Source organism: Pelobates fuscus, chromosome 12 (genome assembly GCF_036172605.1).
Source record: "Pelobates fuscus isolate aPelFus1 chromosome 12, aPelFus1.pri, whole genome shotgun sequence".
In the NCBI taxonomy this organism is placed as follows: Eukaryota; Metazoa; Chordata; class Amphibia; order Anura; family Pelobatidae; genus Pelobates; species Pelobates fuscus.
In genome coordinates, this window is record NC_086328.1 from 92,290,388 (window position 1) to 92,314,959 (window position 24,572).

The window sequence follows — 24,572 nt, forward strand, 5'->3', positions numbered from 1 at the left end:
GCCTCTCAATTACTAATCTCATACAAAAAAGACGCATTCATGTGTTTTCTTTCAAGACGTGCAAGAGAAAAATGCAGATCTTCTAAATTCTACACTATGGACTAAAAAGACATAGCTATTGGGCTGCCTTCCTTGTTAGTAGAGCTGAGGGACTAAAGTAGGATATGACAGAAGTTACATTTGTCGCTCTCCAAGCTGTCTGCGATAGCCGGCGCTCACTTGCCAGTCATGCACAAGCCAGTCAGGATGGCCGAGCAGTCTAAGGCACTGCGTTCAGGTCGCAGTCTCCTCTGGAGGCGTGGGTTCGAATCCCACTTCTGACATTACCGGCACGGTGGTCTCAAGGCTACGTTCGGGTTGTACGCCTCTGTGGCGGCCAGTGTTTGGTTTTTGCTATCGGCGGTCATTTTTATTTGAAACGCTAAATTTTGAACTGTGCGCATCAAGAGATGCCAGCTACCTCCTTGCTTATCTTTGTTTTTCATCAAGTGGATTTTGAAGAGGAAAACCGACTTTTCCTGCTCATTGCCTCTCAATTACTAATCTCATACAAAAAAGACGCATTCATGTGTTTTCTTTCAAGACGTGCAAGAGAAAAATGCAGATCTTCTAAATTCTACACTATGGACTAAAAAGACATAGCTATTGGGCTGCCTTCCTTGTTAGTAGAGCTGAGGGACTAAAGTAGGATATGACAGAAGTTCCATTTGTCGCTCTCCAAGCTGTCTGCGATAGCCGGCGCTCACTTGCCGGTCAAGCACAAGACAGTCAGGATGGCCGAGCGGTCTAAGGCGCTGCGTTCAGGTCGCAGTCTCCTCTGGAGGCGTGGGTTTGAATCCCACTTCTGACATTACTGCTTTATTTCTTGCTCAAAGCAACCGCCATCTATCGTTAGCTTGCTTGGTATCGCCAGCTACATTACAACTAATTGGATGACCATATATTGCTGCTGCTCTAGGTGTGTTCTCCAATTGTTTCTTTTCTCAGCAACATATTTCAGAGAAGCAAACTGGCTATGTCCTTCAAGAAAAATATTTTTTCTTCCTACCAGATTAATTAACCTTGGTTTTCCTTGCAAGTTGGATGATGACGTTCCACATGTGGAGTTTTGACACCCCCCCAAAGAAGGTTGAATCAGGGCTCAAATCTCAATCTCACTGGGGCCTCTTAGACTCCCACATCACACTCTTTCCAAGTCAATCACATTTTCTTTTAGCTTTCTACTTTTCCGTGGAAAACTGTGGATGTGCACAATGAAATACAGGGATCTATTTATTAACCAGTGAAAAGTGCTTTGTTCCATACATAACTACTCAATTTCTACCACAATTCTATTTTAATCTATTCTCCAAGTTACCTATATTCACAACATGTTGAAAACATTGCAATTCCACCATCAGGAGTATTAGCCATTCATTAAACAAACCTCACTGTCTTGGAAAAGTCTACGGATTGATTGAAAAAAAAACATTTGGTTAAAAGACACTTGCCACCTGCTAACCAATCTCACAGAGGAAGGAACACTTTCCATTTTTATTTTGGAAAATAGAACTCAAGCTTGAATGTTCCATGCATCTGATAATTACAGAGGTAACTTAGCCAGGAGTCAACGCATCACAAGTTGGAATGTTGGAATCAATCCACTGGGATACATTCTGTTGAATTTCAATTATCTCCTAGATACATATATTCACAACATGCTGAAGATATTGCAATTCAGCCTTTGGAATGCCCATATGCGCCACTTATTAAACAAACCTCACTGTCCTGAAAATATCTATGGATTGACCTGTCCGGCATGGTGGTCTCAAGGCTACGTTCGGGTTGTACGCCTCTGTGGCGGCCAGTGTTTGGTTTTTGCTATCGGCGGTCATTTTTATTTGAAACGCTAAATTTTGAACTGTGCGCATCAAGAGATGCCAGCTACCTCCTTGCTTATCGTGGTTTTCATCAAGTGGATTTTGAAGAGGAAAACCGACTTTTCATGCTCATTGCCTCTCAATTACTAATCTCATACAAAAAAGACGCATTCATGTGTTTTCTTTCAAGACGTGCAAGAGAAAAATGCAGATCTTCTAAATTCTACACTATGGACTAAAAAGACATAGCTATTGGGCTGCCTTCCTTGTTAGTAGAGCTGAGGGACTAAAGTAGGATATGACAGAAGTTCCATTTGTCGCTCTCCAAGCTGTCTGCGATAGCCGGCGCTCACTTGCCGGTCAAGCACAAGACAGTCAGGATGGCCGAGCGGTCTAAGGCGCTGCGTTCAGGTCGCAGTCTCCTCTGGAGGCGTGGGTTTGAATCCCACTTCTGACATTACTGCTTTATTTCTTGCTCAAAACAACAGCGATCTATCGTTAGCTTGCTTGGTATCACCAGCTACATTACAACTAATTGGATGACCATATATTGCTGCTGCTCTAGGTGTGTTCTCCAATTGTTTCTTTTCTCAGCAACATATTTCAGAGAAGCAAACTGGCTATGTCCTTCAAGAAAAATATTTTTTCTTCCTACCAGATTAATTAACCTTGGTTTTCCTTGCAAGTTGGATGATGATGTTCCACATGTGGAGTTTTGACACCCCCCCAAAGAAGGTTGAATCAGGGCTCAAATCTCAATCTCACTGGGGCCTCTTAGACTCCCACATCACACTCTTTCCAAGTCAATCACATTTTCTTTTATCTTTCTACTTTTCCGTGGAAAACTGTGGATGTGCACAATGAAATACAGGGATCTATTTATTAACCAGTGAAAAGTGCTTTGTTCCATACATAACTACTCAATTTCTACCACAATTCTATTTTAATCTATTCTCCAAGTTACCTATATTCACAACATGTTGAAAACATTGCAATTCCACCATCAGGAGTATTAGCCATTCATTAAACAAACCTCACTGTCTTGGAAAAGTCTACGGATTGATTGAAAAAAAAAACATTTGGTTAAAAGACACTTGCCACCTGCTAACCAATCTCACAGAGGAAGGAACACTTTCCATTTTTATTTTGGAAAATAGAACTCAAGCTTGAATGTTCCATGCATCTGATAATTACAGAGGTAACTTAGCCAGGAGTCAACGCATCACAAGTTGGAATGTTGGAATCAATCCACTGGGATACATTCTGTTGAATTTCAATTATCTCCTAGATACATATATTCACAACATGCTGAAGATATTGCAATTCAGCCTTTGGAATGCCCATATGCGCCACTTATTAAACAAACCTCACTGTCCTGAAAATATCTATGGATTGACCTGTCCGGCATGGTGGTCTCAAGGCTACGTTCGGGTTGTACGCCTCTGTGGCGGCCAGTGTTTGGTTTCTGCTATCGGCGGTCATTTTTATTTGAAACGCTAAATTTTGAACTGTGCGCATCAAGAGATGCCAGCTACCTCCTTGCTTATCTTTGTCTTTCATCAAGTGGATTTTGAAGAGGAAAACCGACTTTTCATGCTCATTGCCTCTCAATTACTAATCTCATACAAAAAAGACGCATTCATGTGTTTTCTTTCAAGACGTGCAAGAGAAAAATGCAGATCTTCTAAATTCTACACTATGGACTAAAAAGACATAGCTATTGGGCTGCCTTCCTTGTTAGTAGAGCTGAGGGACTAAAGTAGGATATGACAGAAGTTACATTTGTCGCTCTCCAAGCTGTCTGCGATAGCCGGCGCTCACTTGCCAGTCATGCACAAGCCAGTCAGGATGGCCGAGCAGTCTAAATCACTGCGTTCAGGTCGCAGTCTCCTCTGGAGGCGTGGGTTCGAATCCCACTTCTGACATTGCTGGCACGGTGGTCTCAAGGCTACGTTCGGGTTGTACGCCTCTGTGGCGGCCAGTGTTTGGTTTTTGCTATCGGCGGTCATTTTTATTTGAAACGCTAAATTTTGAACTGTGCGCATCAAGAGATGCCAGCTACCTCCTTGCTTATCTTTATTTTTCATCAAGTGGATTTTGAAGAGGAAAACCGACTTTTCCTGCTCATTGCCTCTCAATTACTAATCTCATACAAAAAAGACGCATTCATGTGTTTTCTTTCAAGACGTGCAAGAGAAAAATGCAGATCTTCTAAATTCTACACTATGGACTAAAAAGACATAGCTATTGGGCTGCCTTCCTTGTTAGTAGAGCTGAGGGACTAAAGTAGGATATGACAGAAGTTCCATTTGTCGCTCTCCAAGCTGTCTGCGATAGCCGGTGCTCACTTGCCGGTCAAGCACAAGACAGTCAGGATGGCCGAGCGGTCTAAGGCGCTGCGTTCAGGTCGCAGTCTCCTCTGGAGGCGTGGGTTTGAATCCCACTTCTGACATTACTGCTTTATTTCTTGCTCAAAGCAACCGCCATCTATCGTTAGCTTGCTTGGTATCGCCAGCTACATTACAACTAATTGGATGACCATATATTGCTGCTGCTCTAGGTGTGTTCTCCAATTGTTTCTTTTCTCAGCAACATATTTCAGAGAAGCAAACTGGCTATGTCCTTCAAGAAAAATATTTTTTCTTCCTACCAGATTAATTAACCTTGGTTTTCCTTGCAAGTTGGATGATGACGTTCCACATGTGGAGTTTTGACACCCCCCCAAAGAAGGTTGAATCAGGGCTCAAATCTCAATCTCACTGGGGCCTCTTAGACTCCCACATCACACTCTTTCCAAGTCAATCACATTTTCTTTTAGCTTTCTACTTTTCCGTGGAAAACTGTGGATGTGCACAATGAAATACAGGGATCTATTTATTAACCAGTGAAAAGTGCTTTGTTCCATACATAACTACTCAATTTCTACCACAATTCTATTTTAATCTATTCTCCAAGTTACCTATATTCACAACATGTTGAAAACATTGCAATTCCACCATCAGGAGTATTAGCCATTCATTAAACAAACCTCACTGTCTTGGAAAAGTCTACGGATTGATTGAAAAAAAAACATTTGGTTAAAAGACACTTGCCACCTGCTAACCAATCTCACAGAGGAAGGAACACTTTCCATTTTTATTTTGGAAAATAGAACTCAAGCTTGAATGTTCCATGCATCTGATAATTACAGAGGTAACTTAGCCAGGAGTCAACGCATCACAAGTTGGAATGTAGGAATCAATCCACTGGGATACATTCTGTTGAATTTCAATTATCTCCTAGATACATATATTCACAACATGCTGAAGATATTGCAATTCAGCCTTTGGAATGCCCATATGCGCCACTTATTAAACAAACCTCACTGTCCTGAAAATATCTATGGATTGACCTGTCCGGCATGGTGGTCTCAAGGCTACGTTCGGGTTGTACGCCTCTGTGGCGGCCAGTGTTTGGTTTCTGCTATCGGCGGTCATTTTTATTTGAAACGCTAAGTTTTGAACTGTGCGCATCAAGAGATGCCAGCTACCTCCTTGCTTATCTTTGTCTTTCATCAAGTGGATTTTGAAGAGGAAAACCGACTTTTCATGCTCATTGCCTCTCAATTACTAATCTCATACAAAAAAGACGCATTCATGTGTTTTCTTTCAAGACGTGCAAGAGAAAAATGCAGATCTTCTAAATTCTACACTATGGACTAAAAAGACATAGCTATTGGGCTGCCTTCCTTGTTAGTAGAGCTGAGGGACTAAAGTAGGATATGACAGAAGTTACATTTGTCGCTCTCCAAGCTGTCTGCGATAGCCGGCGCTCACTTGCCAATCGTGCACAAGCCAGTCAGGATGGCCGAGCAGTCTAAGGCACTGTGTTCAGGTCGCAGTCTCCTCTGGAGGCGTGGGTTCGAATCCCACTTCTGACATTACCGGCATGGTGGTCTCAAGGCTACGTTCGGGTTGTACGCCTCTGTGGCGGCCAGTGTTTGGTTTTTGCTATCGGCGGTCATTTTTATTTGAAACGCTAAATTTTGAACTGTGCGCATCAAGAGATGCCAGCTACCTCCTTGCTTATCTTTGTTTTTCATCAAGTGGATTTTGAAGAGGAAAACCGACTTTTCCTGCTCATTGCCTCTCAATTACTAATCTCATACAAAAAAGACGCATTCATGTGTTTTCTTTCAAGACGTGCAAGAGAAAAATGCAGATCTTCTAAATTCTACACTATGGACTAAAAAGACATAGCTATTGGGCTGCCTTCCTTGTTAGTAGAGCTGAGGGACTAAAGTAGGATATGACAGAAGTTCCATTTGTCGCTCTCCAAGCTGTCTGCGATAGCCGGCGCTCACTTGCCGGTCAAGCACAAGACAGTCAGGATGGCCGAGCGGTCTAAGGCGCTGCGTTCAGGTCGCAGTCTCCTCTGGAGGCGTGGGTTTGAATCCCACTTCTGACATTACTGCTTTATTTCTTGCTCAAAGCAACAGCGATCTATCGTTAGCTTGCTTGGTATCGCCAGCTACATTACAACTAATTGGATGACCATATATTGCTGCTGCTCTAGGTGTGTTCTCCAATTGTTTCTTTTCTCAGCAACATATTTCAGAGAAGCAAACTGGCTATGTCCTTCAAGAAAAATATTTTTTCTTCCTACCAGATTAATTAACCTTGGTTTTCCTTGCAAGTTGGATGATGACGTTCCACATGTGGAGTTTTGACACCCCCCCAAAGAAGGTTGAATCAGGGCTCAATCTCACTGGGGCCTCTTAGACTCCCACATCACACTCTTTCCAAGTCAATCACATTTTCTTTTGGCTTTCTACTTTTCCGTGGAAAACTGTGGATGTGCACAATGAAATACAGGGATCTATTTATTAACCAGTGAAAAGTGCTTTGTTCCATACATAACTACTCAATTTCTACCACAATTCTATTTTAATCTATTCTCCAAGTTACCTATATTCACAACATGTTGAAAACATTGCAATTCCACCATCAGGAGTATTAGCCATTCATTAAACAAACCTCACTGTCTTGGAAAAGTCTACGGATTGATTGAAAAAAAAACATTTGGTTAAAAGACACTTGCCACCTGCTAACCAATCTCACAGAGGAAGGAACACTTTCCATTTTTATTTTGGAAAATAGAACTCAAGCTTGAATGTTCCATGCATCTGATAATTACAGAGGTAACTTAGCCAGGAGTCAACGCATCACAAGTTGGAATGTTGGAATCAATCCACTGGGATACATTCTGTTGAATTTCAATTATCTCCTAGATACATATATTCACAACATGCTGAAGATATTGCAATTCAGCCTTTGGAATGCCCATATGCGCCACTTATTAAACAAACCTCACTGTCCTGAAAATATCTATGGATTGACCTGTCCGGCATGGTGGTCTCAAGGCTACGTTCGGGTTGTACGCCTCTGTGGCGGCCAGTGTTTGGTTTTTGCTATCGGCGGTCATTTTTATTTGAAACGCTAAATTTTGAACTGTGCGCATCAAGAGATGCCAGCTACCTCCTTGCTTATCGTGGTTTTCATCAAGTGGATTTTGAAGAGGAAAACCGACTTTTCATGCTCATTGCCTCTCAATTACTAATCTCATACAAAAAAGACGCATTCATGTGTTTTCTTTCAAGACGTGCAAGAGAAAAATGCAGATCTTCTAAATTCTACACTATGGACTAAAAAGACATAGCTATTGGGCTGCCTTCCTTGTTAGTAGAGCTGAGGGACTAAAGTAGGATATGACAGAAGTTCCATTTGTCGCTCTCCAAGCTGTCTGCGATAGCCGGCGCTCACTTGCCGGTCAAGCACAAGACAGTCAGGATGGCCGAGCGGTCTAAGGCGCTGCGTTCAGGTCGCAGTCTCCTCTGGAGGCGTGGGTTTGAATCCCACTTCTGACATTACTGCTTTATTTCTTGCTCAAAAAAACAGCGATCTATCGTTAGCTTGCTTGGTATCACCAGCTACATTACAACTAATTGGATGACCATATATTGCTGCTGCTCTAGGTGTGTTCTCCAATTGTTTCTTTTCTCAGCAACATATTTCAGAGAAGCAAACTGGCTATGTCCTTCAAGAAAAATATTTTTTCTTCCTACCAGATTAATTAACCTTGGTTTTCCTTGCAAGTTGGATGATGATGTTCCACATGTGGAGTTTTGACACCCCCCCAAAGAAGGTTGAATCAGGGCTCAAATCTCAATCTCACTGGGGCCTCTTAGACTCCCACATCACACTCTTTCCAAGTCAATCACATTTTCTTTTATCTTTCTACTTTTCCGTGGAAAACTGTGGATGTGCACAATGAAATACAGGGATCTATTTATTAACCAGTGAAAAGTGCTTTGTTCCATACATAACTACTCAATTTCTACCACAATTCTATTTTAATCTATTCTCCAAGTTACCTATATTCACAACATGTTGAAAACATTGCAATTCCACCATCAGGAGTATTAGCCATTCATTAAACAAACCTCACTGTCTTGGAAAAGTCTACGGATTGATTGAAAAAAAAAACATTTGGTTAAAAGACACTTGCCACCTGCTAACCAATCTCACAGAGGAAGGAACACTTTCCATTTTTATTTTGGAAAATAGAACTCAAGCTTGAATGTTCCATGCATCTGATAATTACAGAGGTAACTTAGCCAGGAGTCAACGCATCACAAGTTGGAATGTTGGAATCAATCCACTGGGATACATTCTGTTGAATTTCAATTATCTCCTAGATACATATATTCACAACATGCTGAAGATATTGCAATTCAGCCTTTGGAATGCCCATATGCGCCACTTATTAAACAAACCTCACTGTCCTGAAAATATCTATGGATTGACCTGTCCGGCATGGTGGTCTCAAGGCTACGTTCGGGTTGTACGCCTCTGTGGCGGCCAGTGTTTGGTTTCTGCTATCGGCGGTCATTTTTATTTGAAACGCTAAATTTTGAACTGTGCGCATCAAGAGATGCCAGCTACCTCCTTGCTTATCTTTGTCTTTCATCAAGTGGATTTTGAAGAGGAAAACCGACTTTTCATGCTCATTGCCTCTCAATTACTAATCTCATACAAAAAAGACGCATTCATGTGTTTTCTTTCAAGACGTGCAAGAGAAAAATGCAGATCTTCTAAATTCTACACTATGGACTAAAAAGACATAGCTATTGGGCTGCCTTCCTTGTTAGTAGAGCTGAGGGACTAAAGTAGGATATGACAGAAGTTACATTTGTCGCTCTCCAAGCTGTCTGCGATAGCCGGCGCTCACTTGCCAGTCATGCACAAGCCAGTCAGGATGGCCGAGCAGTCTAAATCACTGCGTTCAGGTCGCAGTCTCCTCTGGAGGCGTGGGTTCGAATCCCACTTCTGACATTGCTGGCACGGTGGTCTCAAGGCTACGTTCGGGTTGTACGCCTCTGTGGCGGCCAGTGTTTGGTTTTTGCTATCGGCGGTCATTTTTATTTGAAACGCTAAATTTTGAACTGTGCGCATCAAGAGATGCCAGCTACCTCCTTGCTTATCTTTATTTTTCATCAAGTGGATTTTGAAGAGGAAAACCGACTTTTCCTGCTCATTGCCTCTCAATTACTAATCTCATACAAAAAAGACGCATTCATGTGTTTTCTTTCAAGACGTGCAAGAGAAAAATGCAGATCTTCTAAATTCTACACTATGGACTAAAAAGACATAGCTATTGGGCTGCCTTCCTTGTTAGTAGAGCTGAGGGACTAAAGTAGGATATGACAGAAGTTCCATTTGTCGCTCTCCAAGCTGTCTGCGATAGCCGGTGCTCACTTGCCGGTCAAGCACAAGACAGTCAGGATGGCCGAGCGGTCTAAGGCGCTGCGTTCAGGTCGCAGTCTCCTCTGGAGGCGTGGGTTTGAATCCCACTTCTGACATTACTGCTTTATTTCTTGCTCAAAGCAAACGCCATCTATCGTTAGCTTGCTTGGTATCGCCAGCTACATTACAACTAATTGGATGACCATATATTGCTGCTGCTCTAGGTGTGTTCTCCAATTGTTTCTTTTCTCAGCAACATATTTCAGAGAAGCAAACTGGCTATGTCCTTCAAGAAAAATATTTTTTCTTCCTACCAGATTAATTAACCTTGGTTTTCCTTGCAAGTTGGATGATGACGTTCCACATGTGGAGTTTTGACACCCCCCCAAAGAAGGTTGAATCAGGGCTCAAATCTCAATCTCACTGGGGCCTCTTAGACTCCCACATCACACTCTTTCCAAGTCAATCACATTTTCTTTTAGCTTTCTACTTTTCCGTGGAAAACTGTGGATGTGCACAATGAAATACAGGGATCTATTTATTAACCAGTGAAAAGTGCTTTGTTCCATACATAACTACTCAATTTCTACCACAATTCTATTTTAATCTATTCTCCAAGTTACCTATATTCACAACATGTTGAAAACATTGCAATTCCACCATCAGGAGTATTAGCCATTCATTAAACAAACCTCACTGTCTTGGAAAAGTCTACGGATTGATTGAAAAAAAAACATTTGGTTAAAAGACACTTGCCACCTGCTAACCAATCTCACAGAGGAAGGAACACTTTCCATTTTTATTTTGGAAAATAGAACTCAAGCTTGAATGTTCCATGCATCTGATAATTACAGAGGTAACTTAGCCAGGAGTCAACGCATCACAAGTTGGAATGTAGGAATCAATCCACTGGGATACATTCTGTTGAATTTCAATTATCTCCTAGATACATATATTCACAACATGCTGAAGATATTGCAATTCAGCCTTTGGAATGCCCATATGCGCCACTTATTAAACAAACCTCACTGTCCTGAAAATATCTATGGATTGACCTGTCCGGCATGGTGGTCTCAAGGCTACGTTCGGGTTGTACGCCTCTGTGGCGGCCAGTGTTTGGTTTCTGCTATCGGCGGTCATTTTTATTTGAAACGCTAAGTTTTGAACTGTGCGCATCAAGAGATGCCAGCTACCTCCTTGCTTATCTTTGTCTTTCATCAAGTGGATTTTGAAGAGGAAAACCGACTTTTCATGCTCATTGCCTCTCAATTACTAATCTCATACAAAAAAGACGCATTCATGTGTTTTCTTTCAAGACGTGCAAGAGAAAAATGCAGATCTTCTAAATTCTACACTATGGACTAAAAAGACATAGCTATTGGGCTGCCTTCCTTGTTAGTAGAGCTGAGGGACTAAAGTAGGATATGACAGAAGTTACATTTGTCGCTCTCCAAGCTGTCTGCGATAGCCGGCGCTCACTTGCCAATCGTGCACAAGCCAGTCAGGATGGCCGAGCAGTCTAAGGCACTGTGTTCAGGTCGCAGTCTCCTCTGGAGGCGTGGGTTCGAATCCCACTTCTGACATTACCGGCATGGTGGTCTCAAGGCTACGTTCGGGTTGTACGCCTCTGTGGCGGCCAGTGTTTGGTTTTTGCTATCGGCGGTCATTTTTATTTGAAACGCTAAATTTTGAACTGTGCGCATCAAGAGATGCCAGCTACCTCCTTGCTTATCTTTGTTTTTCATCAAGTGGATTTTGAAGAGGAAAACCGACTTTTCCTGCTCATTGCCTCTCAATTACTAATCTCATACAAAAAAGACGCATTCATGTGTTTTCTTTCAAGACGTGCAAGAGAAAAATGCAGATCTTCTAAATTCTACACTATGGACTAAAAAGACATAGCTATTGGGCTGCATTCCTTGTTAGTAGAGCTGAGGGACTAAAGTAGGATATGACAGAAGTTACATTTGTCGCTCTCCAAGCTGTCTGCGATAGCCGGCGCTCACTTGCCAATCGTGCACAAGCCAGTCAGGATGGCCGAGCAGTCTAAGGCACTGTGTTCAGGTCGCAGTCTCCTCTGGAGGCGTGGGTTCGAATCCCACTTCTGACATTACCGGCATGGTGGTCTCAAGGCTACGTTCGGGTTGTACGCCTCTGTGGCGGCCAGTGTTTGGTTTTTGCTATCGGCGGTCATTTTTATTTGAAACGCTAAATTTTGAACTGTGCGCATCAAGAGATGCCAGCTACCTCCTTGCTTATCTTTGTTTTTCATCAAGTGGATTTTGAAGAGGAAAACCGACTTTTCCTGCTCATTGCCTCTCAATTACTAATCTCATACAAAAAAGACGCATTCATGTGTTTTCTTTCAAGACGTGCAAGAGAAAAATGCAGATCTTCTAAATTCTACACTATGGACTAAAAAGACATAGCTATTGGGCTGCCTTCCTTGTTAGTAGAGCTGAGGGACTAAAGTAGGATATGACAGAAGTTCCATTTGTCGCTCTCCAAGCTGTCTGCGATAGCCGGCGCTCACTTGCCGGTCAAGCACAAGACAGTCAGGATGGCCGAGCGGTCTAAGGCGCTGCGTTCAGGTCGCAGTCTCCTCTGGAGGCGTGGGTTTGAATCCCACTTCTGACATTACTGCTTTATTTCTTGCTCAAAGCAACAGCGATCTATCGTTAGCTTGCTTGGTATCGCCAGCTACATTACAACTAATTGGATGACCATATATTGCTGCTGCTCTAGGTGTGTTCTCCAATTGTTTCTTTTCTCAGCAACATATTTCAGAGAAGCAAACTGGCTATGTCCTTCAAGAAAAATATTTTTTCTTCCTACCAGATTAATTAACCTTGGTTTTCCTTGCAAGTTGGATGATGACGTTCCACATGTGGAGTTTTGACACCCCCCCAAAGAAGGTTGAATCAGGGCTCAATCTCACTGGGGCCTCTTAGACTCCCACATCACACTCTTTCCAAGTCAATCACATTTTCTTTTGGCTTTCTACTTTTCCGTGGAAAACTGTGGATGTGCACAATGAAATACAGGGATCTATTTATTAACCAGTGAAAAGTGCTTTGTTCCATACATAACTACTCAATTTCTACCACAATTCTATTTTAATCTATTCTCCAAGTTACCTATATTCACAACATGTTGAAAACATTGCAATTCCACCATCAGGAGTATTAGCCATTCATTAAACAAACCTCACTGTCTTGGAAAAGTCTACGGATTGATTGAAAAAAAAACATTTGGTTAAAAGACACTTGCCACCTGCTAACCAATCTCACAGAGGAAGGAACACTTTCCATTTTTATTTTGGAAAATAGAACTCAAGCTTGAATGTTCCATGCATCTGATAATTACAGAGGTAACTTAGCCAGGAGTCAACGCATCACAAGTTGGAATGTTGGAATCAATCCACTGGGATACATTCTGTTGAATTTCAATTATCTCCTAGATACATATATTCACAACATGCTGAAGATATTGCAATTCAGCCTTTGGAATGCCCATATGCGCCACTTATTAAACAAACCTCACTGTCCTGAAAATATCTATGGATTGACCTGTCCGGCATGGTGGTCTCAAGGCTACGTTCGGGTTGTACGCCTCTGTGGCGGCCAGTGTTTGGTTTTTGCTATCGGCGGTCATTTTTATTTGAAACGCTAAATTTTGAACTGTGCGCATCAAGAGATGCCAGCTACCTCCTTGCTTATCGTGGTTTTCATCAAGTGGATTTTGAAGAGGAAAACCGACTTTTCATGCTCATTGCCTCTCAATTACTAATCTCATACAAAAAAGACGCATTCATGTGTTTTCTTTCAAGACGTGCAAGAGAAAAATGCAGATCTTCTAAATTCTACACTATGGACTAAAAAGACATAGCTATTGGGCTGCCTTCCTTGTTAGTAGAGCTGAGGGACTAAAGTAGGATATGACAGAAGTTCCATTTGTCGCTCTCCAAGCTGTCTGCGATAGCCGGCGCTCACTTGCCGGTCAAGCACAAGACAGTCAGGATGGCCGAGCGGTCTAAGGCGCTGCGTTCAGGTCGCAGTCTCCTCTGGAGGCGTGGGTTTGAATCCCACTTCTGACATTACTGCTTTATTTCTTGCTCAAAACAACAGCGATCTATCGTTAGCTTGCTTGGTATCACCAGCTACATTACAACTAATTGGATGACCATATATTGCTGCTGCTCTAGGTGTGTTCTCCAATTGTTTCTTTTCTCAGCAACATATTTCAGAGAAGCAAACTGGCTATGTCCTTCAAGAAAAATATTTTTTCTTCCTACCAGATTAATTAACCTTGGTTTTCCTTGCAAGTTGGATGATGATGTTCCACATGTGGAGTTTTGACACCCCCCCAAAGAAGGTTGAATCAGGGCTCAAATCTCAATCTCACTGGGGCCTCTTAGACTCCCACATCACACTCTTTCCAAGTCAATCACATTTTCTTTTATCTTTCTACTTTTCCGTGGAAAACTGTGGATGTGCACAATGAAATACAGGGATCTATTTATTAACCAGTGAAAAGTGCTTTGTTCCATAAATAACTACTCAATTTCTACCACAATTCTATTTTAATCTATTCTCCAAGTTACCTATATTCACAACATGTTGAAAACATTGCAATTCCACCATCAGGAGTATTAGCCATTCATTAAACAAACCTCACTGTCTTGGAAAAGTCTACGGATTGATTGAAAAAAAAAACATTTGGTTAAAAGACACTTGCCACCTGCTAACCAATCTCACAGAGGAAGGAACACTTTCCATTTTTATTTTGGAAAATAGAACTCAAGCTTGAATGTTCCATGCATCTGATAATTACAGAGGTAACTTAGCCAGGAGTCAACGCATCACAAGTTGGAATGTTGGAATCAATCCACTGGGATACATTCTGTTGAATTTCAATTATCTCCTAGATACATATATTCACAACATGCTGAAGATATTGCAATTCAGCCTTTGGAATGCCCATATGCGCCACTTATTAAACAAACCTCACTGTCCTGAAAATATCTATGGATTGACCTGTCCGGCATGGTGGTCTCAAGGCTACGTTCGGGTTGTACGCCTCTGTGGCGGCCAGTGTTTGGTTTCTGCTATCGGCGGTCATTTTTATTTGAAACGCTAAATTTTGAACTGTGCGCATCAAGAGATGCCAGCTACCTCCTTGCTTATCTTTGTCTTTCATCAAGTGGATTTTGAAGAGGAAAACCGACTTTTCATGCTCATTGCCTCTCAATTACTAATCTCATACAAAAAAGACGCATTCATGTGTTTTCTTTCAAGACGTGCAAGAGAAAAATGCAGATCTTCTAAATTCTACACTATGGACTAAAAAGACATAGCTATTGGGCTGCCTTCCTTGTTAGTAGAGCTGAGGGACTAAAGTAGGATATGACAGAAGTTACATTTGTCGCTCTCCAAGCTGTCTGCGATAGCCGGCGCTCACTTGCCAGTCATGCACAAGCCAGTCAGGATGGCCGAGCAGTCTAAATCACTGCGTTCAGGTCGCAGTCTCCTCTGGAGGCGTGGGTTCGAATCCCACTTCTGACATTGCTGGCACGGTGGTCTCAAGGCTACGTTCGGGTTGTACGCCTCTGTGGCGGCCAGTGTTTGGTTTTTGCTATCGGCGGTCATTTTTATTTGAAACGCTAAATTTTGAACTGTGCGCATCAAGAGATGCCAGCTACCTCCTTGCTTATCTTTATTTTTCATCAAGTGGATTTTGAAGAGGAAAACCGACTTTTCCTGCTCATTGCCTCTCAATTACTAATCTCATACAAAAAAGACGCATTCATGTGTTTTCTTTCAAGACGTGCAAGAGAAAAATGCAGATCTTCTAAATTCTACACTATGGACTAAAAAGACATAGCTATTGGGCTGCCTTCCTTGTTAGTAGAGCTGAGGGACTAAAGTAGGATATGACAGAAGTTCCATTTGTCGCTCTCCAAGCTGTCTGCGATAGCCGGTGCTCACTTGCCGGTCAAGCACAAGACAGTCAGGATGGCCGAGCGGTCTAAGGCGCTGCGTTCAGGTCGCAGTCTCCTCTGGAGGCGTGGGTTTGAATCCCACTTCTGACATTACTGCTTTATTTCTTGCTCAAAGCAAACGCCATCTATCGTTAGCTTGCTTGGTATCGCCAGCTACATTACAACTAATTGGATGACCATATATTGCTGCTGCTCTAGGTGTGTTCTCCAATTGTTTCTTTTCTCAGCAACATATTTCAGAGAAGCAAACTGGCTATGTCCTTCAAGAAAAATATTTTTTCTTCCTACCAGATTAATTAACCTTGGTTTTCCTTGCAAGTTGGATGATGACGTTCCACATGTGGAGTTTTGACACCCCCCCAAAGAAGGTTGAATCAGGGCTCAAATCTCAATCTCACTGGGGCCTCTTAGACTCCCACATCACACTCTTTCCAAGTCAATCACATTTTCTTTTAGCTTTCTACTTTTCCGTGGAAAACTGTGGATGTGCACAATGAAATACAGGGATCTATTTATTAACCAGTGAAAAGTGCTTTGTTCCATACATAACTACTCAATTTCTACCACAATTCTATTTTAATCTATTCTCCAAGTTACCTATATTCACAACATGTTGAAAACATTGCAATTCCACCATCAGGAGTATTAGCCATTCATTAAACAAACCTCACTGTCTTGGAAAAGTCTACGGATTGATTGAAAAAAAAACATTTGGTTAAAAGACACTTGCCACCTGCTAACCAATCTCACAGAGGAAGGAACACTTTCCATTTTTATTTTGGAAAATAGAACTCAAGCTTGAATGTTCCATGCATCTGATAATTACAGAGGTAACTTAGCCAGGAGTCAACGCATCACAAGTTGGAATGTAGGAATCAATCCACTGGGATACATTCTGTTGAATTTCAATTATCTCCTAGATACATATATTCACAACATGCTGAAGATATTGCAATTCAGCCTTTGGAATGCCCATATGCGCCACTTATTAAACAAACCTCACTGTCCTGAAAATATCTATGGATTGACCTGTCCGGCATGGTGGTCTCAAGGCTACGTTCGGGTTGTACGCCTCTGTGGCGGCCAGTGTTTGGTTTCTGCTATCGGCGGTCATTTTTATTTGAAACGCTAAGTTTTGAACTGTGCGCATCAAGAGATGCCAGCTACCTCCTTGCTTATCTTTGTCTTTCATCAAGTGGATTTTGAAGAGGAAAACCGACTTTTCATGCTCATTGCCTCTCAATTACTAATCTCATACAAAAAAGACGCATTCATGTGTTTTCTTTCAAGACGTGCAAGAGAAAAATGCAGATCTTCTAAATTCTACACTATGGACTAAAAAGACATAGCTATTGGGCTGCCTTCCTTGTTAGTAGAGCTGAGGGACTAAAGTAGGATATGACAGAAGTTACATTTGTCGCTCTCCAAGCTGTCTGCGATAGCCGGCGCTCACTTGCCAATCGTGCACAAGCCAGTCAGGATGGCCGAGCAGTCTAAGGCACTGTGTTCAGGTCGCAGTCTCCTCTGGAGGCGTGGGTTCGAATCCCACTTCTGACATTACCGGCATGGTGGTCTCAAGGCTACGTTCGGGTTGTACGCCTCTGTGGCGGCCAGTGTTTGGTTTTTGCTATCGGCGGTCATTTTTATTTGAAACGCTAAATTTTGAACTGTGCGCATCAAGAGATGCCAGCTACCTCCTTGCTTATCTTTGTTTTTCATCAAGTGGATTTTGAAGAGGAAAACCGACTTTTCCTGCTCATTGCCTCTCAATTACTAATCTCATACAAAAAAGACGCATTCATGTGTTTTCTTTCAAGACGTGCAAGAGAAAAATGCAGATCTTCTAAATTCTACACTATGGACTAAAAAGACATAGCTATTGGGCTGCCTTCCTTGTTAGTAGAGCTGAGGGACTAAAGTAGGATATGACAGAAGTTCCATTTGTCGCTCTCCAAGCTGTCTGCGATAGCCGGCGCTCACTTGCCGGTCAAGCACAAGACAGTCAGGATGGCCGAGCGGTCTAAGGCGCTGCGTTCAGGTCGCAGTCTCCTCTGGAGGCGTGGGTTTGAATCCCACTTCTGACATTACTGCTTTATTTCTTGCTCAAAGCAACAGCGATCTATCGTTAGCTTGCTTGGTATCGCCAGCTACATTACAACTAATTGGATGACCATATATTGCTGCTGCTCTAGGTGTGTTCTCCAATTGTTTCTTTTCTCAGCAACATATTTCAGAGAAGCAAACTGGCTATGTCCTTCAAGAAAAATATTTTTTCTTCCTACCAGATTAATTAACCTTGGTTTTCCTTGCAAGTTGGATGATGACGTTCCACATGTGGAGTTTTGACACCCCCCCAAAGAAGGTTGAATCAGGGCTCAATCTCACTGGGGCCTCTTAGACTCCCACATCACACTCTTTCCAAGTCAATCACATTTTCTTTTGGCTTTCTACTTTTCCGTGGAAAACTGTGGATGTGCACAATGAAATACAGGGATCTATTTAATAACCAGTGAAAAGTGCTTTGTTCCATACATAACTACTCAATTTCTACCACAATTCTATTTTAATCTATTCTCCAAGTTACCTATATTCACAACATGTTGAAAACATTGCAATTCCACCATCAGGAGTATTAGCCATTCATTAAACAAACCTCACTGTCTTGGAAAAGTCTACGGATTGATTGAAAAAAAAACATTTGGTTAAAAGACACTTGCCACCTGCTAACCAATCTCACAGAGGAAGGAACACTTTCCATTTTTATTTTGGAAAATAGAACTCAAGCTTGAATGTTCCATGCATCTGATAATTACAGAGGTAACTTAGCCAGGAGTCAACGCATCACAAGTTGGAATGTTGGAATCAATCCACTGGGATACATTCTGTTGAATTTCAATTATCTCCTAGATACATATATTCACAACATGCTGAAGATATTGCAATTCAGCCTTTGGAATGCCCATATGCGCCACTTATTAAACAAACCTCACTGTCCTGAAAATATCTATGGATTGACCTGTCCGGCATGGTGGTCTCAAGGCTACGTTCGGGTTGTACGCCTCTGTGGCGGCCAGTGTTTGGTTTCTGCTATCGGCGGTCATTTTTATTTGAAACGCTAAATTTTGAACTGTGCGCATCAAGAGATGCCAGCTACCTCCTTGCTTATCTTTGTCTTTCATCAAGTGGATTTTGAAGAGGAAAACCGACTTTTCATGCTCATTGCCTCTCAATTACTAATCTCATACAAAAAAGACGCATTCATGTGTTTTCTTTCAAGACGTGCAAGAGAAAAATGCAGATCTTCTAAATTCTACACTATGGACTAAAAAGACAGCTATTGGGCTGCCTTCCTTGTTAGTAGAGCTGAGGGACTAAAGTAGGATATGACAGAAGTTACATTTGTCGCTCTCCAAGCTGTCTGCGATAGCCGGCGCTCACTTGCCAGTCATGCACAAGCCAGTCAGGATGGCCGAGCAGTCTAAGGCACTGCGTTCAGGTCGCAGTCTCCTCTGGAGGCGTGGGTTCGAATCCCACTTCTGACATTACCGGCACGGTGGTCTCAAGGCTACGTTTGGGTTGTACGCCTCTGTGGCGGCCAGTGTTTGGTTTTTGCTATCGGCGGTCATTTTTATTTGAAACGCTAAATTTTGAACTGTGCGCATCAAGAGATGCCAGCTACCTCCTTGCTTATCTTTGTTTTTCATCAAGTGGATTTTGAAGAGGAAAACCGACTTTTCCTGCTCATTGCCTCTCAATTACTAATCTCATACAAAAAAGACGCATTCATGTGTTTTCTTTCAAGACGTGCAAGAGAAAAATGCAGATCTTCTAAATTCTACACTATGGACTAAAAAGACATAGCTATTGGGCTGCGTTCCTTGTTAGTAGAGCTGAGGGACTAAAGTAGGATATGACAGAAGTTCCATTTGTCGCTCTCCAAGCTGTCTGCGATAGCCGGCGCTCACTTGCCGGTCAAGCACAAGACAGTCAGGATGGCCGAGCGGTCTAAGGCGCTGCGTTCAGGTCGCAGTCTCCTCTGGAGGCGTGGGTTTGAATCCCACTTCTGACATTGCTGCTTTATTTCTTGCTCAAAGCAACCGCCATCTATCGTTAGCTTGCTTGGTATCGCCAGCTACATTACAACTAATTGGATGACCATATATTGCTGCTGCTCTAGGTGTGTTCTCCAATTGTTTCTTTTCTCAGCAACATATTTCAGAGAAGCAAACTGGCTATGTCCTTCAAGAAAAATATTTTTTCTTCCTACCAGATTAATTAACCTTGGTTTTCCTTGCAAGTTGGATGATGACGTTCCACATGTGGAGTTTTGACACCCCCCCAAAGAAGGTTGAATCAGGGCTCAAATCTCAATCTCACTGGGGCCTCTTAGACTCCCACATTACACTCTTTCCAAGTCAATCACATTTTCTTTTATCTTTCTACTTTTCCGTGGAAAACTGTGGATGTGCACAATGAAATACAGGGATCTATTTATTAACCAGTGAAAAGTGCTTTGTTCCATACATAACTACTCAATTTCTACCACAATTCTATTTTAATCTATTCTCCAAGTTACCTATATTCACAACATGTTGAAAACATTGCAATTCCACCATCAGGAGTATTAGCCATTCATTAAACAAACCTCACTGTCTTGGAAAAGTCTACGGATTGATTGAAAAAAAAAACTTTTGTTAAAAGACACTTGCCACCTGCTAACCAATCTCACAGAGGAAGGAACACTTTCCATTTTTATTTTGGAAAATAGAACTCAAGCTTGAATGTTCCATGCATCTGATAATTACAGAGGTAACTTAGCCAGGAGTCAACGCATCACAAGTTGGAATGTTGGAATCAATCCACTGGGATACATTCTGTTGAATTTCAATTATCTCCTAGATACATATATTCACAACATGCTGAAGATATTGCAATTCAGCCTTTGGAATGCCCATATGCGCCACTTATTAAACAAACCTCACTGTCCTGAAAATATCTATGGATTGACCTGTCCGGCATGGTGGTCTCAAGGCTACGTTCGGGTTGTACGCCTCTGTGGCGGCCAGTGTTTGGTTTCTGCTATCGGCGGTCATTTTTATTTGAAACGCTAAATTTTGAACTGTGCGCATCAAGAGATGCCAGCTACCTCCTTGCTTATCTTTGTCTTTCATCAAGTGGATTTTGAAGAGGAAAACCGACTTTTCATGCTCATTGCCTCTCAACTACTAATCTCATACAAAAAAAGATTCATTTATGTGTTTTCTTTCAAGACGTGCAAGAGAAAAATGCAGATCTTCTAAATTCTACACTATGGACTAAAAAGACATAGCTATTGGGCTGCCTTCCTTGTTAGTAGAGCTGAGGGACTAAAGTAGGATATGACAGAAGTTACATTTGTCGCTCTCCAAGCTGTCTGCGATAGCCGGCGCTCACTTGCCGGTCAAGCACAAGCCAGTCAGGATGGCCGAGCGGTCTAAGGCGCTGCGTTCAGGTCGCAGTCTCCTCTGGAGGCGTCGGTTTGAATCCCACTTCTGACATAACTGCTTTATTTCTTGCTCAAAGCAACAGCGATCTATCGTTAGCTTGCTTGGTATCGCCAGCTACATTACAACTAATTGGATGACCATATATTGCTGCTGCTCTAGGTGTGTTCTCCAATTGTTTCTTTTCTCAGCAACATATTTCAGAGAAGCAAACTGGCTATGTCCTTCAAGAAAAATATTTTTTCTTCCTACCAGATTAATTAACCTTGGTTTTCCTTGCAAGTTGGATGATGACGTTCCACATGTGGAGTTTTGACACCCCCCCAAAGAAGGTTGAATCAGGGCTCAAATCTCAATCTCACTGGGGCCTCTTAGACTCCCACATCACACTCTTTCCAAGTCAATCACATTTTCTTTTAGCTTTCTACTTTTCCGTGGAAAACTGTGGATGTGCACAATGAAATACAGGGATCTATTTAATAACCAGTGAAAAGTGCTTTGTTCCATACATAACTACTCAATTTCTACCACAATTCTATTTTAATCTATTCTCCAAGTTACCTATATTCACAACATGTTGAAAACATTGCAATTCCACCATCAGGAGTATTAGCCATTCATTAAACAAACCTCACTGTCTTGGAAAAGTCTACGGATTGATTGAAAAAAAAACATTTGGTTAAAAGACACTTGCCACCTGCTAACCAATCTCACAGAGGAAGGAACACTTTCCATTTTTATTTTGGAAAATAGAACTCAAGCTTGAATGTTCCATGCATCTGATAATTACAGAGGTAACTTAGCCAGGAGTCAACGCATCACAAGTTGGAATGTTGGAATCAATCCACTGGGATACATTCTGTTGAATTTCAATTATCTCCTAGATACATATATTCACAACATGCTGAAGATATTGCAATTCAGCCTTTGGAATGCCCATATGCGCCACTTATTAAACAAACCTCACTGTCCTGAAAATATCTATGGATTGACCTGTCCGGCATGGTGGTCTCAAGGCTACGTTCGGGTTGTACGCCTCTGTGGCGGCCAGTGTTTGGTTTCTGCTATCGGCGGTCATTTTTATTTGAAACGCTAAATTTTGAACTGTGCGCATCAAGAGATGCCAGCTACCTCCTTGCTTATCTTTGTCTTTCATCAAGTGGATTTTGAAGAGGAAAACCGACTTTTCATGCTCATTGCCTCTCAACTACTAATCTCATACAAAAAAGATTCATTTATGTGTTTTCTTTCAAGACGTGCAAGAGAAAAATGCAGATCTTCTAAATTCTACACTATGGACTAAAAAGACATAGCTATTGGGCTGCCTTCCTTGTTAGTAGAGCTGAGGGACTAAAGTAGGATATGACAGAAGTTACATTTGTCGCTCTCCAAGCTGTCTGCGATAGCCGGCGCTCACTTGCCGGTCAAGCACAAGCCAGTCAGGATGGCCGAGCGGTCTAAGGCGCTGCGTTCAGGTCGCAGTCTCCTCTGGAGGCGTCGGTTTGAATCCCACTTCTGACATAACTGCTTTATTTCTTGCTCAAAGCAACAGCGATCTATCGTTAGCTTGCTTGGTATCGCCAGCTACATTACAACTAATTGGATGACCATATATTGCTGCTGCTCTAGGTGTGTTCTCCAATTGTTTCTTTTCTCAGCAACATATTTCAGAGAAGCAAACTGGCTATGTCCTTCAAGAAAAATATTTTTTCTTCCTACCAGATTAATTAACCTTGGTTTTCCTTGCAAGTTGGATGATGACGTTCCACATGTGGAGTTTTGACACCCCCCCAAAGAAGGTTGAATCAGGGCTCAAATCTCAATCTCACTGGGGCCTCTTAGACTCCCACATCACACTCTTTCCAAGTCAATCACATTTTCTTTTAGCTTTCTACTTTTCCGTGGAAAACTGTGGATGTGCACAATGAAATACAGGGATCTATTTAATAACCAGTGAAAAGTGCTTTGTTCCATACATAACTACTCAATTTCTACCACAATTCTATTTTAATCTATTCTCCAAGTTACCTATATTCACAACATGTTGAAAACATTGCAATTCCACCATCAGGAGTATTAGCCATTCATTAAACAAACCTCACTGTCTTGGAAAAGTCTACGGATTGATTGAAAAAAAAACATTTGGTTAAAAGACACTTGCCACCTGCTAACCAATCTCACAGAGGAAGGAACACTTTCCATTTTTATTTTGGAAAATAGAACTCAAGCTTGAATGTTCCATGCATCTGATAATTACAGAGGTAACTTAGCCAGGAGTCAACGCATCACAAGTTGGAATGTTGGAATCAATCCACTGGGATACATTCTGTTGAATTTCAATTATCTCCTAGATACATATATTCACAACATGCTGAAGATATTGCAATTCAGCCTTTGGAATGCCCATATGCGCCACTTATTAAACAAACCTCACTGTCCTGAAAATATCTATGGATTGACCTGTCCGGCATGGTGGTCTCAAGGCTACGTTCGGGTTGTACGCCTCTGTGGCGGCCAGTGTTTGGTTTTTTCTATCGGCGGTCATTTTTATTTGAAACGCTAAATTTTGAACTGTGCGCATCAAGAGATGCCAGCTACCTCCTTGCTTATCTTTGCCTTTCATCAAGTGGATTTTGAAGAGGAAAACCGACTTTTCGTGCTCATTGCCTCTCAATTACTAATCTCATACAAAAAAGACGCATTCATGTGTTTTCTTTCAAGACGTGCAAGAGAAAAATGCAGATCTTCTAAATTCTACACTATGGACTAAAAAGACATAGCTATTGGGCTGCCTTCCTTGTTAGTAGAGCTGAGGGACTAAAGTAGGATATGACAGAAGTTCCATTTGTCGCTCTCCAAGCTGTCTGCGATAGCCGGTGCTCACTTGCCAGTCAAGCACAAGCCAGTCAGGATGGCCGAGCGGTCTCAGGCGCTGCGTTCAGGTCGCAGTCTCCTCTGGAGGCGTGGGTTCGAATCCCACTTCTGACATTACTGCTTTATTTCTTGCTCAAAGCAATCGCGATCTATCGTTAGCTTGCTTGGTATCGCCAGCTACATTACAACTAATTGGATGACCATATATTGCTGCTGCTCTAGGTGTGTTCTCCAATTGTTTCTTTTCTCAGCAACATATTTCAGAGAAGCAAACTGGCTATGTCCTTCAAGAGAAATATCTTTTCTTCCTACCATATTAATTAACCTTGGTTTTCCTTGCAAGTTGGATGACGACGTTCCACATGTGGAGTTTTGACACCCCCCAAAGAAGGTTGAATCAGGGCTCAAATCTCAATCTCACTGGGGCCTCTTAGACTCCCACATCACACTCTTTCCAAGTCAATCACATTTTCTTTTAGCTTTCTACTTTTCCGTGGAAAACTGTGGATGTGCACAATGAAATACAGGGATCTATTTATTAACCAGTGAAAAGTGCTTTGTTCCATACATA

General features: G+C 41.9%; 12 non-coding genes across 12 annotated transcripts; all 12 read left to right on the forward strand.

Annotated features, from left to right (window-relative positions):
* The first annotated feature begins 767 nt into the window (after positions 1–767).
* TRNAL-CAG (transfer RNA leucine (anticodon CAG)) lies at positions 768–850 on the forward strand. The gene has a single exon. It is a non-coding gene; the product is annotated as a tRNA-Leu (tRNA).
* A 1,383-nt stretch (positions 851–2,233) lies between these two features.
* On the forward strand, positions 2,234–2,316 carry TRNAL-CAG (transfer RNA leucine (anticodon CAG)). The gene has a single exon. It is a non-coding gene; the product is annotated as a tRNA-Leu (tRNA).
* A 1,912-nt stretch (positions 2,317–4,228) lies between these two features.
* On the forward strand, positions 4,229–4,311 carry TRNAL-CAG (transfer RNA leucine (anticodon CAG)). The gene has a single exon. It is a non-coding gene; the product is annotated as a tRNA-Leu (tRNA).
* Positions 4,312–6,222: 1,911 nt separating this feature from the next.
* TRNAL-CAG (transfer RNA leucine (anticodon CAG)) lies at positions 6,223–6,305 on the forward strand. Its single transcript has one exon. It is a non-coding gene; the product is annotated as a tRNA-Leu (tRNA).
* Positions 6,306–7,681: 1,376 nt separating this feature from the next.
* On the forward strand, positions 7,682–7,764 carry TRNAL-CAG (transfer RNA leucine (anticodon CAG)). Its single transcript has one exon. It is a non-coding gene; the product is annotated as a tRNA-Leu (tRNA).
* A 1,912-nt stretch (positions 7,765–9,676) lies between these two features.
* Positions 9,677–9,759, forward strand: TRNAL-CAG (transfer RNA leucine (anticodon CAG)). Its single transcript has one exon. It is a non-coding gene; the product is annotated as a tRNA-Leu (tRNA).
* A 2,438-nt stretch (positions 9,760–12,197) lies between these two features.
* On the forward strand, positions 12,198–12,280 carry TRNAL-CAG (transfer RNA leucine (anticodon CAG)). Its single transcript has one exon. It is a non-coding gene; the product is annotated as a tRNA-Leu (tRNA).
* A 1,376-nt stretch (positions 12,281–13,656) lies between these two features.
* On the forward strand, positions 13,657–13,739 carry TRNAL-CAG (transfer RNA leucine (anticodon CAG)). The gene has a single exon. It is a non-coding gene; the product is annotated as a tRNA-Leu (tRNA).
* A 1,912-nt stretch (positions 13,740–15,651) lies between these two features.
* TRNAL-CAG (transfer RNA leucine (anticodon CAG)) lies at positions 15,652–15,734 on the forward strand. The gene has a single exon. It is a non-coding gene; the product is annotated as a tRNA-Leu (tRNA).
* A 1,911-nt stretch (positions 15,735–17,645) lies between these two features.
* Positions 17,646–17,728, forward strand: TRNAL-CAG (transfer RNA leucine (anticodon CAG)). Its single transcript has one exon. It is a non-coding gene; the product is annotated as a tRNA-Leu (tRNA).
* A 1,902-nt stretch (positions 17,729–19,630) lies between these two features.
* TRNAL-CAG (transfer RNA leucine (anticodon CAG)) lies at positions 19,631–19,713 on the forward strand. Its single transcript has one exon. It is a non-coding gene; the product is annotated as a tRNA-Leu (tRNA).
* A 4,319-nt stretch (positions 19,714–24,032) lies between these two features.
* TRNAL-CAG (transfer RNA leucine (anticodon CAG)) lies at positions 24,033–24,115 on the forward strand. The gene has a single exon. It is a non-coding gene; the product is annotated as a tRNA-Leu (tRNA).
* The last annotated feature ends 457 nt before the right edge of the window (positions 24,116–24,572 follow it).